Source organism: Nelumbo nucifera, chromosome 1, assembly GCF_055504915.1.
Source record: "Nelumbo nucifera cultivar China Antique chromosome 1, China Antique-T2T, whole genome shotgun sequence".
In the NCBI taxonomy this organism is placed as follows: Eukaryota; Viridiplantae; Streptophyta; class Magnoliopsida; order Proteales; family Nelumbonaceae; genus Nelumbo; species Nelumbo nucifera.
The window spans coordinates 140055216-140071016 of record NC_142649.1 but is presented as its reverse complement, the minus strand read 5'-3'; the positions used below and the strand labels follow the sequence as shown (position 1 = coordinate 140071016).

The 15801-nt window shown below is 34.6% G+C and overlaps 1 long non-coding RNA gene across 5 annotated transcripts in view; it reads left to right on the top strand.

Moving 5' to 3' along the window:
* LOC148803903 (uncharacterized) overlaps positions 1-15440 on the top strand; it is a 31969-nt gene extending 16529 nt beyond the window's left edge. The window contains exons 4-7 of one of the 5 annotated variants that reach the window (XR_016080267.1): positions 7833-7888; positions 11520-13493; positions 14069-14227; positions 14339-15440. This is a non-coding gene — a long non-coding RNA (uncharacterized LOC148803903). Of the gene's footprint in view, positions 1-7832; positions 7889-11519; positions 13494-14068 lie in introns of all 5 variants that reach the window. The other 4 variants (XR_016080266.1, XR_016080264.1, XR_016080265.1 and 1 more) reach the window with 4 other exon arrangements.
* The last annotated feature ends 361 nt before the right edge of the window (positions 15441-15801 follow it).

Sequence of the window (15801 nt, the reverse complement as noted above, 5' to 3'; positions counted from 1 at the left end):
TATAGTTATGATCGGATTCATTTGTCTTTACTCTTTACTAATCGAATTGGATTCTAATATGATTTGAGTTGGATCCGATCCAAATCCAATCCAATTCTAAGGTAAAGCCCAAAATCGGGTTAGTTGTTGATTTAACAGGCCATATGGGATTATAGGGTGGTATTGAATAGAATGTAGTTGGAAGAAGGATTAGTGCTTTTTTTTTTTTTGTTAAGAGCTTAGTGCCCATTTGGGGGGCATTCTTTTTATGGATTTTGGGAGGGGGGGAAGTTGGTCAATGAGATTTTGGTTCCCATTAAACAAGAACCTCATGTTCTTTTTTTAGATTTATGTGGGGATCAGCTAAAGTTTATTTTCCTGGGTAGGTAAGTGATACCCATCTCCTAGGTGGGTAAATAACTTTCCCACCTAGGGGGAAAGTTGCCAACACTTGAATGGGACAAAAATTCTCTTTTTAATAATTGATTTTTATGGCTAAAATGATCATTCCTTATTTACATGAGAAATAAAAGAACATGGGTAAATGCACTTGCCCCGCTAAGTGTTTCCCAGGAAAAACTTACCCAGGTAACTGTATTTACCCAAGTAAGTAACTTACCAAAAAGAGAATGGGGCTTTGGAAAGGCTCTCGAAGCACTGCTTCTAGCATTCTGAGCTATGCCTTACATGGAAGAGTCTGGATTTCCTACACATCCCGATTTGCACATTTTCCTGCACATCCTATCATAATGTGCCAGGTCAGCCTCATACTATTAAATTCCTACATGTGCGAAGTGATTAACGGATGTTGGGAGAACTTCCGTTTCTTTGCTTTTTTATTTTTAAATATTAAAAATATTAAAACAAAAAAAAAGAAAAAAACCTTTTCTCCATCATCAATGGTTAAGGACGATTTCTCTAAGCTCTCTTTTTACATGAGAGAAACAAAGTAAAGTCGGTTTCTAATATGCAACAAAAGGCAAACAACAAAATTTGTTGTTTATTTACATCATTGCAGGTTTCCTTTCTCCATTTCCCTCTACAACAAGAAAAGCAATGAGATCACTGATACCTTTCTGTGCAAAATACCTTGAAACAAGGTGTCTCCTCTAGTGGAAACAAAGTCGAGCCTGAACTTTCTAAGCAACCACAACAAAGAGAGCCTCCCATCATGTGATTTAACTTTATGCTTGGTTTGGGTCTAGTCGGAGCTTCTATATTTGGCCAAGGCTATTTTTCAAAGTGCTTGCAGTGCTCTAGAACGATGGAAAAGATGAGCTCCCAAACTTGTCTAAGTCATCGTTGTTGTGTCTTGAGTAGACTGTAGGCATCTCTTTCTTTCCATTCCATATTTTACACTTTCAACCATTCCTTTTTGCAAAAGCCTTCTCACATAAAAAACAACAAAAAAAAAGAGAATATGGGCTAAAAATTTTTACATAGATTTGGCTTCATGGCGGTAAATCCCTTGAAGAAGAAGAGGGTTTTCTAATTTTTTAATGTATTTTAATATTTAAAACTAAGGAAATAATACAAATGGATGCTCTTCTCACATCCGTTAACTAGTTATAGGAATTTAATTGTGTGATGCTGATCTGGCACATTATGATAGGATGTATAGAAAAATGTGTAGATTGGGATGTGTAGGAGATCTGCACTCTATATGAAAATGCTAAAAGCTGTATTTGGTAAAAAAAATTAGAAAGCCCAAATCACTATAGTTCAAAATGTCATTTGGGCAATTAAAATATAAAGCTACCCGGAGTTACTTATCTAAAACATGAATGCTCAACATGAGCCACTTCTTTGTAGTAACTTAATTCAAACACATAGAGCCAACAGAGGGGTAACTCAGTTTGTGCACTTGGCACACTTGTGAATTGTTCCAATAGTGGTGCAGTTTCGAATCTCGCTATTATTATCTTTGTAAGAAAAATAATTGTGTGATTACTTGAGGTCGTTAATATGATGTTTTAATGTTCACTTAAAAAAGAGTAACGACCCCTATGGACCGGGCCTAATCTAATTTCCAATATTTTAGTATAGTATGATTCGACCCAGATTGGCTATCTTATTTTGCTATTGGCCTTGGATCCAAAATTTTGGGCTTTTATATTTTTTGGGCTATATAGTCTGAGCTTAGCCCAATATATATAAATTTTAGTGCAGATCAGGTCTGAGACCGAGTTAGATAGATTGGACTCAATCTTGGGCTTGGCTGACTCAAACCATAAGTCCAATTTCTAGGATTGGGCCTGGGTTGAGCTTAAACCTGGCCCAACCCACCCGATTTTCCACCCTAGCTTTCGAATCAATTTTTATGAGTCTGGATCTGCTTCTCACAGAGTGCACCTCACACAAATCCCTATTTGACTTTTATTGGTAGAATCAAGGTTTAAAATTTCGATACGATATATCTGATATGGGGTGTATTGTAATGTATCTTTGAAAAATAGATACGGGGTACGCATGGAAATCAGACGTTTCATCTTTTTTCATGCATATCAGACTTGTATTGGGGGGCGCATCGAGGGCGTATGGGGGTGTATTGGGGCATATCGGTAGCGTATTGACGAAAAAGATACAACCAAAAATAAAAAAAAATTAAAGAGGGAAAGCAAGCTTCTTCTCCCGAAATAAGCCTTTTTTAACCCTCAAATGATTCTAAAACAACAAACTTCATTCCTAGAGTGTTAGATTTGCAAAAGTTTGCAAGAAACAAGTGTGAATCGTTAATTTGTTTTAAATATTTTTCAAATTTTGAAAAAATATGACAAAAATGGTTTTTTTTTTCAATTTTTTATAATATCTTGTGATTTCTTTTTCTTCTTAATTGTCTAAATTTATGTTGATCTACATTTCTTACATTCAAAATAATAATTTTTTTTTTTTGTGTTATCAGTAGATTTATGGAAATTTCATGGAGATATTTGGGGAAAATATAAATTAACAAAAAATTTGAAAATGTAATTTTTCTCTGTCTATAAAGACTAAATATGTTTTAGATCTATGGATTTATCTACCGTATCCATAGAGCAGTTGAAATTTCTTCTTTAATATTTTTTTGATTTTTTATATTTTTTAGAATTAAAAAATAAATAATAATTAATTATATTTTATCATTTGATCACAACAATTGAATACATTATAATTCTAATGATTTATCATATCCACAAACCAATTCTTTAATATTTTTTTTTATTTTTTGAATTAAAAAATAAATAAATATAATTCTATGGATGATCTATCATATCCACAAAGCAATTGAAATTTCTTCTTTAATAACTATTTTTAAATATATTATATAATGCTTATTTATTTTTTATAACTTTTGGAAATGAATAATAAATAATAATTACTTAAATAATAACTGATTATTAATTATATTTTCACATAGAAGTTGTGACAATTCATGTTTTATGGTTGGATAAGAGAGTTGATTTTTTCCCATCCCATAAAACATTAAAACTTGAGAGTTATAATTTATAAATTATAGTTAGGCATAGGATTTTAATGAAATTATAATTAACTACAATATATTTCTTCATAAAACAATTAAAATATATTAATTTAATGTATATACACCACATTGAGGTCTTATATTTAGTATTGTTGATGTATTTTATGATTTATTAAAGTATCTATAGTGTTTCCAAGTGTATCTATTGTATCTTAGTTTTTTTGCAATATGCATGCGTATCCAAAGTGTATCCCAATATGTCTCTTAAAATTGCTTTTCCGATACACTTGGCGTTTCGGATACTTTAAACCTTGGGTAGAATTCGAGTTCGGAAAACCAATGGAACTTACATGATCTGCAAATATTACAAATAGACTAACACATAGAGTGGGACCCACAGTCCCTATCTTGAATTTTCTGTTATAGAGATAAGAGAATGAATGGGGGGTACGAAGAAAACTGCACAACCTCTTTTGTTCGGCCTCAACCAAAGCAACAATTTGATCAACTTGGTCTTTCTTGTAGCTTGAAGTTTTAAAGGCTATTTATGGATTATTTTCTCTTTTTGTTTTTGTACTAATTCATTGGATGTGGGAGCTAACACCTATGGGTCAGAATGCTTAGATTTTTATTTTCTGATTTCATTGTCGTAGGTGATAGTTTCTAGAGGAGGATGATGAAAGTAGAAGGGATCTTCACGTTTGCTAGGGCAAACCAGACTTTGGAAGAGAGAGAAGCAACTCCAATAATCCATGTAAAAGAAAATCAATAATTGGGTATACTTTGGTTTTACAAGGTTTTAAAAACCGACCCAGAAATGGAACCACTGTGGCCACCAATTTCTGGGTCAGTGGTTCGACCATTGAATGGTTTATATTATAAGGCAAATGTTGGTATTGATCTTTTTAGACTTTGAGTTTTTATGAGAAAGAGGTTGTGGTTGTCTGCTGACAAAGAAAGAAAGAAAGAAAGAAGAAAAAAAAAAAAAAAAAAAGGAATGGAATGAGAGAAAGGAAATGAAGGAGGGAAGGAGGGAAAAAGGAGGAGGGAAGAAAAAGGAAGAGGAGGAGGAGGATTCGACTTTCACTGATGATGATGATGGAGATGATGACGGCGACGACAATTGCAACGACAATAGAAACATAGATCTTAGATCTGATTTCTCTCCGGTTTCTAACCTCTACAATTTTCTTCTTTCTTTTTTTCTTTCTTCTTCTTCTTCTTCTTCTTCTTTCTTTTGTACTTGAATCTTAGATCTGAGATGTTTTTCTCTTTTTCTACTATACCTGCGAACCACTATCCGGGTCGAATGGGTTAACGGTTCAACTGCCTAGGTCAACAGTTCTTTGACCAAGTCAATGAGTTTTGGCCCAAGAATGGGTTAAGGGTGAAATGGAACCGGTTGCCTGAATGGTTTCCAGGATGAACGGCCCGACTGTCTGGGTCAATGACTATTCAGAAACACTGGGTTTTACTCTTGTGGTGTAAATTTGCCTCTCCGTTTCTTTCTTGTTTATTTGTTTGATCATTTGAAAATGATCTTTATCATTTCTCTCTTCTCCTGAATGGCATTAAGATCCGGAAGTGATATGCACCCAGCTTATTGATCTCATTTACTTTGTATAATTTTGTTCATTTTCCCCACTTTCCAATAGATTACAAGTGTTCTAATTCATCTTTTGCTTCAACCTTTGGTGGATAATCAATACCTAAACAACAAAGGCTTCAGTGGTTATTATATTATCAGATAGCATACTATTTATTTTTTTTCTATTTACATCCTCTCACGAACATGTGTTGGGGCCTTACAACAATCACCCATGGGATAAAACAACAATGTATTTGAAATAGCAACTAAGAGAAATCCAATAGCAACAAAAATAATGAAATCCAAGCAAATACAAATAAAATAAGCACCACCAAGAACACGGAATTTATGTGCTTCAGCTTTACTGCCTATGTTCACAAGAGAGATGAAAATTTTTCTTCACTATGAAAGAAAATGAGAAACAGTATAGGTCCCTTGTGGCTTGCAACCCAAACAAACCCTTAACCCTTTTACACCCATTCTCCCTTTCCTCTCCCAATCCAAAGAACAAAACAAGAGAAAAACTCCACCCTTACAACAAGAGCACCATTTTTCTCTCTACCTTTCACTTTCACTCACTACCTTACATACAAAAGAAAGTTTTTATATGTAAAACCCTCTTTAACCTCAAGATGGACCGCATCAACCGTTAGATTAAAAATAATCTAGCGGTTGAGAATTAAGACACAACCCCAACAATCTCCACCTTGGTTTATTTTTCAACCACTTTGGAGATCTACCGTTTGTGCCTCTACCCGTTCGCAAATATCACAAACCTCCATTAGCTTTATCAAACACCACTAGCTACACATAACTTGAATCACTTGGTCCTAACTCCACTTGATTCAAATAAAACGACCAATATACTTATGTACAACTCTAACCCAATAAGGTGAAAACCCTATAACATTTTTCCCTTTTACCTTTTTTGAAATCGAAGGAACTCTTCAAGGATCAATAAAGTTCTTAAATGATCCTCTTTCTTTGTCCCCCTTTTGTTCTTCTCTATATTTCTTTGTGTACTATGTATATTAGTTTCTTCTAGATCATGTCATTCTTGTGCTACTCATAGTCACCATTTTCTGTATAAAACTTCAAGTCAAGAGACTTAAAACATTTTTCGCGAGGAAAGAAACAAAAAATTGAAAAGTTCAATTAGCAGCTAACTCCCACATACATCAACAAGACAGCCCACTTATTAATCCAGAATTCTCCCTCTGAACTTTGTTTTTTGGTTGTACAGATTTTCAGGCTTTCTTATTTTAGGGAATTCAGATTTCCTTTTTGTTACTTCTCAAAACAGAAATTCTGTTTTTTTTTTTTTTGTAAAAAATGTAGATTGAAAATGGCTTTGTAGGTAATCCACATACATGTAGTTGTCAGCCGGAAACATCCTTGACCCAATCAATGAAAAATAGGACCATCCTGCTTGGGTCATGTCACCTTTTCTTTTTTATTTTTCTTTTCTCTTTTGTGGTGGTAGTGGTTGGGGTTTTGCTTTGGTGGATTATCACTTTGGGAACATTTGCATCTGGAATCAATGAAGCTAATAAATTTTTCCTTTCCCCTTAACTCCTTAAGGAATAAAATTAACAGAAAAGAGAACCCATTGATCAAATTAAAAGTTGCTTTTCTTGACAGCATTGTCTATAGCTATAACTTAAGGTACTTAGGCGTATAATAGAGAGATCTGAATTCACTCATTTAACATTTCAAGTACTAGATTGATTCTCTATATTTTCTTAGTTCCCCACTCAAACTACAAGCTAGAGTCTCTTTTCTCCTCCCCACTAGGGAGGGTCTCTCTCTTTTGAGCCTACAATATGCCCTCCTTTATATATTTGATTGGCAATATAAAATAAATTAGTTTCTTATTTTTTCTAAAATAAAGGTTTCCTACATATCTTATCTATGGAGATTGTTTTGAGGTAACTGCAAATACTTATCACTTAATTGATTCAAGTGTTATGTCTTACAGTTGCAGTATTGTATGCATGAGAAAGACTTGCTAATAACTAAACTCAACTAAGCCTATCCCAACCATATGGGGTTGGCTACATGAATCTGGCTCTACCATCCTGCTCTGTTCACTGCTATATCTATTGTTAAACATCGAGCCCTTACATTCTTTCTAACTACTTTGACCAATGCCCTTTTTGGCCTGCCCCTAGATATTTTAGACCCTTAAACTTGTAAAAGGTCACACCTTCACACTGGTGCTGTAGATGGTCTTCTCTGCACATGACCAAACTATCTTAGCCTACTTTTGTTCATTTTATCACCTAGTGGAGCCAATCCTAGCCCTAGGTTCTATTGAATAAGTTCATTTTTGATCCTATACTTTCTAGATTTTCCACTCATCCATCTCAATATTTGCATTTTTGACACAGTTATGTTGTTTCTTGACATCCCAACCCTTTGCTCCATACAACATTGCTGGCCTTATAGCCATTTTATAAATGAGGAAAACTTGATAATAAGTAATAATTATGTCTCTTATTCTCTTTCCATAATAACCCTACTTTGTATTCTGTGGAGAGTGCGCATGTTTCATGCTATTTAACCTGTTTTGTATTTGCATAACTTGATTAAAATAAGTTCCAATGTTTCCTCATTCACATTTTCATATACTAGATACATTCTGTAACTGTACATAACATCCATGAAATAATTAGATTAGAATTTCCTTTTAAGTAATTTCAATTTGCATTCAACATATGTTTTCATGCTTTGTACCATGTGTACTTCATTCTGATATACCTGATAATGTGGCAACAATTTCTATTGTATACTGGTGGATTTCAGGTTCACTTAATAAAGTTCTGGAAGATGATGCTCCATTTGATATGTGCTACTGCCAGGTAAATGACTTGTCATAGTTGTTATCTATCAAAGTAACTAAAATAGATCATATGTAGTGGTAATGATGGATAGTATTCATCAATAATATAAAATCTAATTGTCCAATGACCTAGTAAAGGTCACTAGAGTAACTATTGATTGATCTTTGCAATCCTGTAATTTTCCTGGACTAATTATTTTGAAGGCATTAAATAGTTGGAGACTTGTTTGACTGTTGAACTATTTAGATAGAACGAACATTTGAAAGTCATTATGGTTGAATCTTCATTAATTAGATGCTTCTATGATTTGTTTTTTGATCAATTCTAAGAATTATAAATGAAACTGAAGCAAACTATTTTTTCTTATTATCTTCAACCTTCACAAAGGCAGAGCCTTATCTACTGTATATTATAGTTGATTTCTTTATCAATAATGATCGGAAGTTTTTTATTCATGAGAAGAAAACAGAGACCCATACTAGATAGCAAGCTAATTGGTAGGAAATATGGAAACATAAACATCTGGTTCCTAGTATATAAAACAACGTAGAACTAAGCAAACAGACAAGCATAAAAACATACTTCCAGGTCTGATGAATAGCCCCTGGCTTTAGTGCTCCTGATTCAATGTTTGATCTCTTAATCCCCTCCTCTAGAAAGTGAATCAGAAAAATCATTAGCCAATCTAGAAACTGACCTTAACATGCTGTTTAAGATGGAAGCTAATTAATGCCTTTGCCTCTTTGAACATAAGAGTCCAAGGACCTTCTACTGCTGATCGAAGGCAATTCTCTATTATAGTTGATCAAAATCAAACCAACCTGCATTAAGTCCTGATTCATACTCATCCAATTGGACCATTCGCATGCCTCATGCCTTTGAGGAGGTGGGTCGCATGAAATCTATGTGCCACCAAGGATAAGACAGAATTCTAGTTTCATACATGCTCAGACAAGGAAAAAACCAGCATGTGTGAGTTGCCTCTGTCATTGTCCAGATTTTTGTTTGTTCATTTATTCTTAATTTCTCTAAGTTATCCTAGGATGAAAAAAGTTGTTAATAGTCTTGTTTCTTAAGTCAAGTTAGTAATTGTTTTATTGCTTTATACAGATAGAAGTTGATATTTTGTATTTTGTTATTTAGCTGGTGACCCTTATAGGAATGCTATAATTAGATTTTAGAAATTTACTATGAGTCCTATTAAGAAAGAGTCAGAGAAATTTTTAACTCAGGCTTCATATTAGTCTATATATGGATTACTGTTCCTTGTTTTTTTTTCCATTTTTGTGAGTGTGTAGAGCTCAATTAGTGCCATTGAGTTTTCTTGGATGCACTCTTGCCACCATGTGTAGAGGGTTCCACAGATCCAATTGATTGTTGATATTTAACAACTATAGAATCAACTCAAACTTGATATAAGAAACTCTTAGGTAATAATTATTTCTTCTATATAGACCTTAAGTTTGTGGGGATTGGTTCTAGGTATAACCTCTATGTTAAAAGCTTAACATAAATAACCAGCCTTCACTCTTCTTTTCTCTTTGACAAGTTTTGTCAAGGGGTTAGCATGGTTGCCTCTGATGTGTTTATTGACATTTCTCCAGACTACTGTAAGGACATTTGAGGTGGATGTAAGGATTAGTTTGTTTAAACTGAGAATATGAGTATATGACATTGTGCTTGCTCAATAGTTGGTTTAGAGAATTAAGTAGGATTTCATGGGCACCAGATTACAGCTATCTGGAGTAGTGTTGCATAGAGCGCATGGTGATGGATGGATGAATTGAAAGCAGTTCCAAAGCATCAAGAGCAGTGTTTAATAAAAAGAAGAAAAAGAATGGAATAAGAAATTGATGAGAAGTGGTCCTTAAGTATTACTACTAGTGTGAAACTTTGAGTGCATTAACACAACCCAACTTTAATCTTTTCATAAAAATAAAAAGATAAACTGAGAAATATGCTACCTCTTAGTTTCCTGTAGTGGTATTACATATTTCAACTAGTTATAGTAGAAGTATTACATGATTGTTGGTCAGCAACTCAACATCATTAATATATACTACTAGAACTCAAATTATAGTTCCTAATGCCAACTATTTTCTAAGATCATTCTGTCTTTACTTGACTCCAGTATAATGTGAGCTTATGGCGCTTAGTAAATTGAACCAAGGACATATGTCCTTAAAAATGCAATCTGCTTAAGCCAAGCCTAAGGGCATACATCCTAGTTAAAACTGCTGATTGCTTCCAATTACTAAATAGAACTCCTTCCTAAAAATGTAAAAAAAAAAAAAAAATCTAAAAGAGATGTATATCCTACTTAAAACTATACTCCACTTAATCCCTCCCCCTACCCCATTTAAATGGATGCGCACCCTTAAGCATTTTACAACTTTAGGCTGCCACCACATGCTCTTTGTTTCATGAACCATTCAATTTATGGATGTGGTTGGTCAGGGGATCTTCATAGTTTAGGGGATGGTATTTTCTCTTCTTTTAATAGTTTATATGAAGCATAAACTGATGCATAATGTTAAGCAGTTTTCCCTGCATTATATTATGATGATGATGTGGAAAGACTCTTTTTTATAATGTGATGCATGATAGAATCTAAAATCTGTCTGTGTGTCATGAGAGTTTTTATTTTTGTTGTTTTTTTTTGGTGGATATGTTGGGTAGATCAAAAGAAAAGTTAAGGCTTAATAAATGATTTGGAACAAGGCAACAGTTGGTATCATCAATTACTATACCTTGTTGGTTTAACTTATAGCTTGTTTTGGTGCCATGTCAAACGTTATAATTTAATCAGTTTTTAGTAGTGCTTGAAGCCTTGAACCCAAAATTGCTATCATAAAAAATTAAGTGGTTTCTGCTTATTAAGGAAAAAATTTGAAATCATGTTCATTTCTCGTTGTCCTGAAATGACCTCATTTCTACCTTGACAATTGGAAATGCCTCTGTTTAGACTTTAGATAGTTTACTTGTCCTCTCAAGTACAATTGAAAGCCACAAGGGAATTGTTTAGTTTCAGGTGGCTAAACATGCTGTTCATGGATCATTGTAAAAAGTATTAATTTAATGGTTAACATACGCTATTCAAAAGGAAAACTGAAGAGATCCATCAAGTCAATAAAAAAAAAAAAAAACACTGAGGTTGAGTTTGATCAATATTTATTTCACAATGATTCAAAACTTGGATAGTTCTTTCTATGGTATATACTATATTAAATCTTCTGATTGAGCTGCTCTGTATGACCATATGCAATTAGTTAATAATCTCTTACTTTCCTAATGTTGAAGCCTCTAAAAAATCTTGAAACCTGTCATATATATAGTGCCCGCTGAACAGTAATTGCCATTTCTCTTGTTTAAACTAGATTTGTCATATATTGTTCTGATCTGTTCTTTCTGAGCACATGTACTAGTTAGCATTCTTATTTCCTAATCTTCAAGTCTGTCAAATGTAAAATACAAATACCTACTTAATAGCAATTACAGTTGAAGGACTTGCATTTGGGAATAGTGTGTAGTGGATTAATTTTGATGAAGAATATTCTGAAAAGGTGATTATCTTGTGTTACGACCATATCATCTCCTTGTGGTTTCTATACACGTGTACTGATGGAAACTTTACTTTTCTGCTGTTCAGAAATCAGAAGTTCAGAGATTCTATTCCCATGGGTATCAAGTATAATTTCCACTTAAGAGTTACAGTGTTAATGTCAGTATTTCTTTTCCACTCTCTAAGCTCCATTGCTAACAATGGTTCTACTTGTTCGACTGTTTTATCTTCTGTATTTTAGTTACAAATTAACAATGTGCAAAAGCTCCTTTTGGGGGTAAATAAAAGGATGAGAAACCCTGACTAGTTGATTATGGATCTGACTTCTGATTTACAAAATAGGGGCCATTACTTAGTGTAATGGTAAAATCTTGGGCTGGCAAGTGTGAGAGGACGGATTTGAGTCTGAGGGCAGCCCCTTTGTGTCAAGAAAGTGCCCATCGTTATGACCATGCCACTCTGAATTACAAAATGATTTTTCAATGCGTGCTTGAACTATCCCATCTATGCCATGTGTCAGAAAAACCATACGGCCACAATGTATTATTTCACCAAAACATGTTTCCTAGTATTTGCATTCTTGCTTTTAGGATAGGTTTCCTTTAATTATTTAGCATGGATAGGATAGGATATTTCTGTATTTTAAGGTTTTTACCAACTGGACCAGAGGTATTGAACGGTTTTTTTTCCTAGTCATGGGTCACCAGTTAAACCGGCCAGTCAAACCTGTTAATTAGGGAGAATGACCAATCAGCCCAGATCAGAATTGATGCCAATTCCCGGGCAGGATGTGGTTTATAGGGGGGAGGGGGCTGGAATTCAGAATTCTGCATCGGGTGTATCTGTACTTCTCCGTATTAATTATATACATATATTCAAAATATATAATTATATTATGCGTATAACATATATATTTTTTATTTTAGTTTTACTTTTTTAATACTAAAAATTAAGGTTTGAGGCCAAAGGAGGCATTTTGGCAAAAAAGTGGGGCAAGGCACCTTCGGCACCCTTGTTTGCATATATAGCGAAAAGTTACCCAAAATCAATCACCCCAATTGGACAACTGAGCACAAAGTTATGGTGTCCGGAAGTTCGGATAGAACTTAAATAAAAAAAAAAGAAAAGAAGAATAAAATAAGCTGGATGGTTTTATGGAACCGGGACTGGTTCATTGGTTTTCAGGTTGAATCTGCCTGTTGGCCGGTTTTTATCATCCCATCACCTGGTTTTTAGGGCCTGACCGAACCAGCCAATGGGCCAGTTCACTGTTTTATCTGTCCGAGCAGCCAGTCCAGGCTGGTTCTCTAAACATCAGTTTTCACACTTATTCTGGAGAATCTATTCTTCTACCTCTTTAGCCCAGTCTTCTTGTTCTGATATGGATGATGGATGGCGAGAGTGGTAAATGATTGACCCTACAAGAGGATACAGTTAAAAAAATTCCCCACCAAAAACCCAAATTGATTTGTATATTTAGCCATTACAGTGAACTACTACCAGCTAAGTTTTATGGTTGTCTTCGAACAATGTGCAAGAGGTATTAAAATGCTAAAAATGCATAAGATCTCAATATATATTGATAGAGCTTACCTGCATTTGCTTTTGCAGTACGACTTAGAACTTGTTTTTGTCAAGAAATTCCATGAATTTGTAGATGAGCGCTTGAAATTTGAAAAAGCCAGAATTTTCTGAGCTAATGCAGAGAATTGGTGGTTGGGTGATCGATGGATACAAATTAAAACACAACAGTGAGTATATTTCAAATTTTAACTCTTAGGTTTAGGCATCAATCTGACGCTGTTGAATGAGGCTTTCACTTTCTTCTTCTTTTGTCGTGTTTGGAATTATTATTCTACATCTTCACGGAATGTCTAAACTGTTCTTCTGTTGGTATATTATATTAGGTAGTTCAGTGAATACTTGATCTTTTTCTAAATCTATGAGGAGTTTCCTTGATCATTTAATTTGTGCTTCCAGTAGTAACATGAAGGCTAGGCATGCTATCTCAAGATGAGTGAGAAGTAGCTGCTTCTATATTTGGCATTTGTCTTGAGGAAGGTAATTGGGCATCTTTTGATGTTTCAATATCATTGTTTTCTTATCTTAAAACAAAATGTTTTAATAACGTTGTTATCCTTGCTATTTTACCTACAAGATAACATATGCTGCTTGAAGTTGCAAAGTTACTGATAAACAAGAAGGAAAAAAAAAGAATATATGCTGCTCGAAGCTTTAATATCTCTCTGTCGTAATTGATCAATTCATCCATACGAAACCAATAATGAGAAATTCTTCTTTTGGAGGATACAATTGGTTTTAATTGTTTATATACACTGCTAGCTCTTGATCATCTGTCATTATGGTAATTCGTAGGTGTTGATTAGCTTTTTTCTGTATGAGGAGTGGTATAATTAGAGGGATCAAAGTTTACCAGAGTTAAAAGTAAAACCAATTTGAAGGTGCTCTTTTACCTACAAGATAAAAGTAAAACCAATGTGTGTGTGTGTGTGTGTGAAGGTGCTCTGTACCTGTACCTTGTTATATATCTTTATGTCTTTATCAATCTTCATTTTCCATTGCATGATTTTTGCCGGCCGATCGATCAGCTGCCTTTTTTTCATTCCATGCTACAGGCATGACGATGACGGGTTTAATGAAAAAATACACTTTCTCAGGGGCCCCGCTGTCTGTAGCACGGAGCAACAGCAACTGAGCTACTGATCAATTATGATAAATGGAATCACCCATCAACGCTACTGATCCCATGCATGCAGCTAGCTTCTTCTTGAAATGTACCATTCTGGCGTTCAGCATGGAATTGGGCAAGCTCATGTGATATTATATATTGGATGTTGCGTGTTTCTTGTTTGAGGCTTTGAGCTAATATTTTCTGCTAATCTCAGATCGAGAGGCCAACCAGACCTCACACAGTCACACACTGACCCCAGTGCAATGACAACAGAGGAAATAAAAGGACAGATGCAAATATCAAAGGGCGACATCACGTACGTTAGCAGCACGGACCGACGGTAGGTGATGTTTGTTGGCCTCGAAAAGTACTCCATCCAAATAATTATTGTTACATGGCATGGCCAGGCCACCGGAGTCCGGACTGGTGGTGGGTGACACCTCTGCCGCTGTCGTTCTATGATATGAATGGAGAGATTATTTTTCAAGTTGGTACATTATTCAGTTCTCTATAATTGCAGTAACACTGATAAAATTAAGCAGCAGCAAATATAAACGCAATCACTATTTTGCATGCTTGCATCTTTTGTTGCTATAGTACAGCACCTACTCCATGCAGCAGATCTCAAGAGTTCGACTAGTCTTCCTTTGGTGATAGCGCTTTTCCTGATATTTAAATCATGGCATTGGAAATATTCATCCACTACCTGTTTGCCTACCAACGGATCCATTAAATTTGTTCATAGCATTGGAAATATTCATTTATCAACTGATATTTGTTTGAAAGATGCATTACATATTCCTAGTTTTAAATTCAACCTCTTATCAGTAAATAAATTTGCTGAGTCTGCCCAAATAAAGTTTATATTCTTACCTAACCATTGTCTGCTGCAGGACCTGCAGACTGAAAGGATTATGGCAGTAGGGAAACTACTAGGAAGTTTATACATCCTACCTGTTTGCCTACCAGATGGATCCATTAAATTTATTCGTAGCATTGGAAATATTCATTTATCAACTGATATTTGTTTGAAAGATGCATTACATATTCCTAGTTTTAAATTCAACCTCTTATCAGTAAATAAACTTGCTGAGTCTGCCCAAATAAAGTTTACATTCTTATCTAGCCATTGTCTGCTGCAGGACCTGCAGACTGAAAGGATTATGGCAGTAGGGAAACTACTAGGAAGTTTATACATCCTGGACAACTCTTGTTTTAGAAAATTCAGATGTAATACAGAGCCAAATAGTGACAAGTTGTTTTTGAATTTCAATGATACTTTTTTACCTTGTAATGCTGCTGTTTCTAGAAATGAAAGTATGGCTACTTCAAAAATCTCTCTTTGGCATGGCCTTTTGGGACATGCTTCAATTAAAGTTTTAAAGCATATTGATTTTCTTAAATGCTTGAATTTACAAAATGAGGTTGGGTGTGAAATTTCTCACTTGTCTAAGCAACAAAGACTACCTTTTCCAACCAGCAGTATCACTACCCAACAACCCTTTGAATTAATCCATTTGGACACTTGGGGACCATACAAAGAGCCTTCAATTACTGGAGCCACATATGTTTTAACAATTGTGGATGACTGTTCCAAAGCAACTTGGACCTTTCTGATGTCACACAAAACCCAAACACTTGCCATTTTCACTCAATTTTTTAACATGGTTAAGGCCC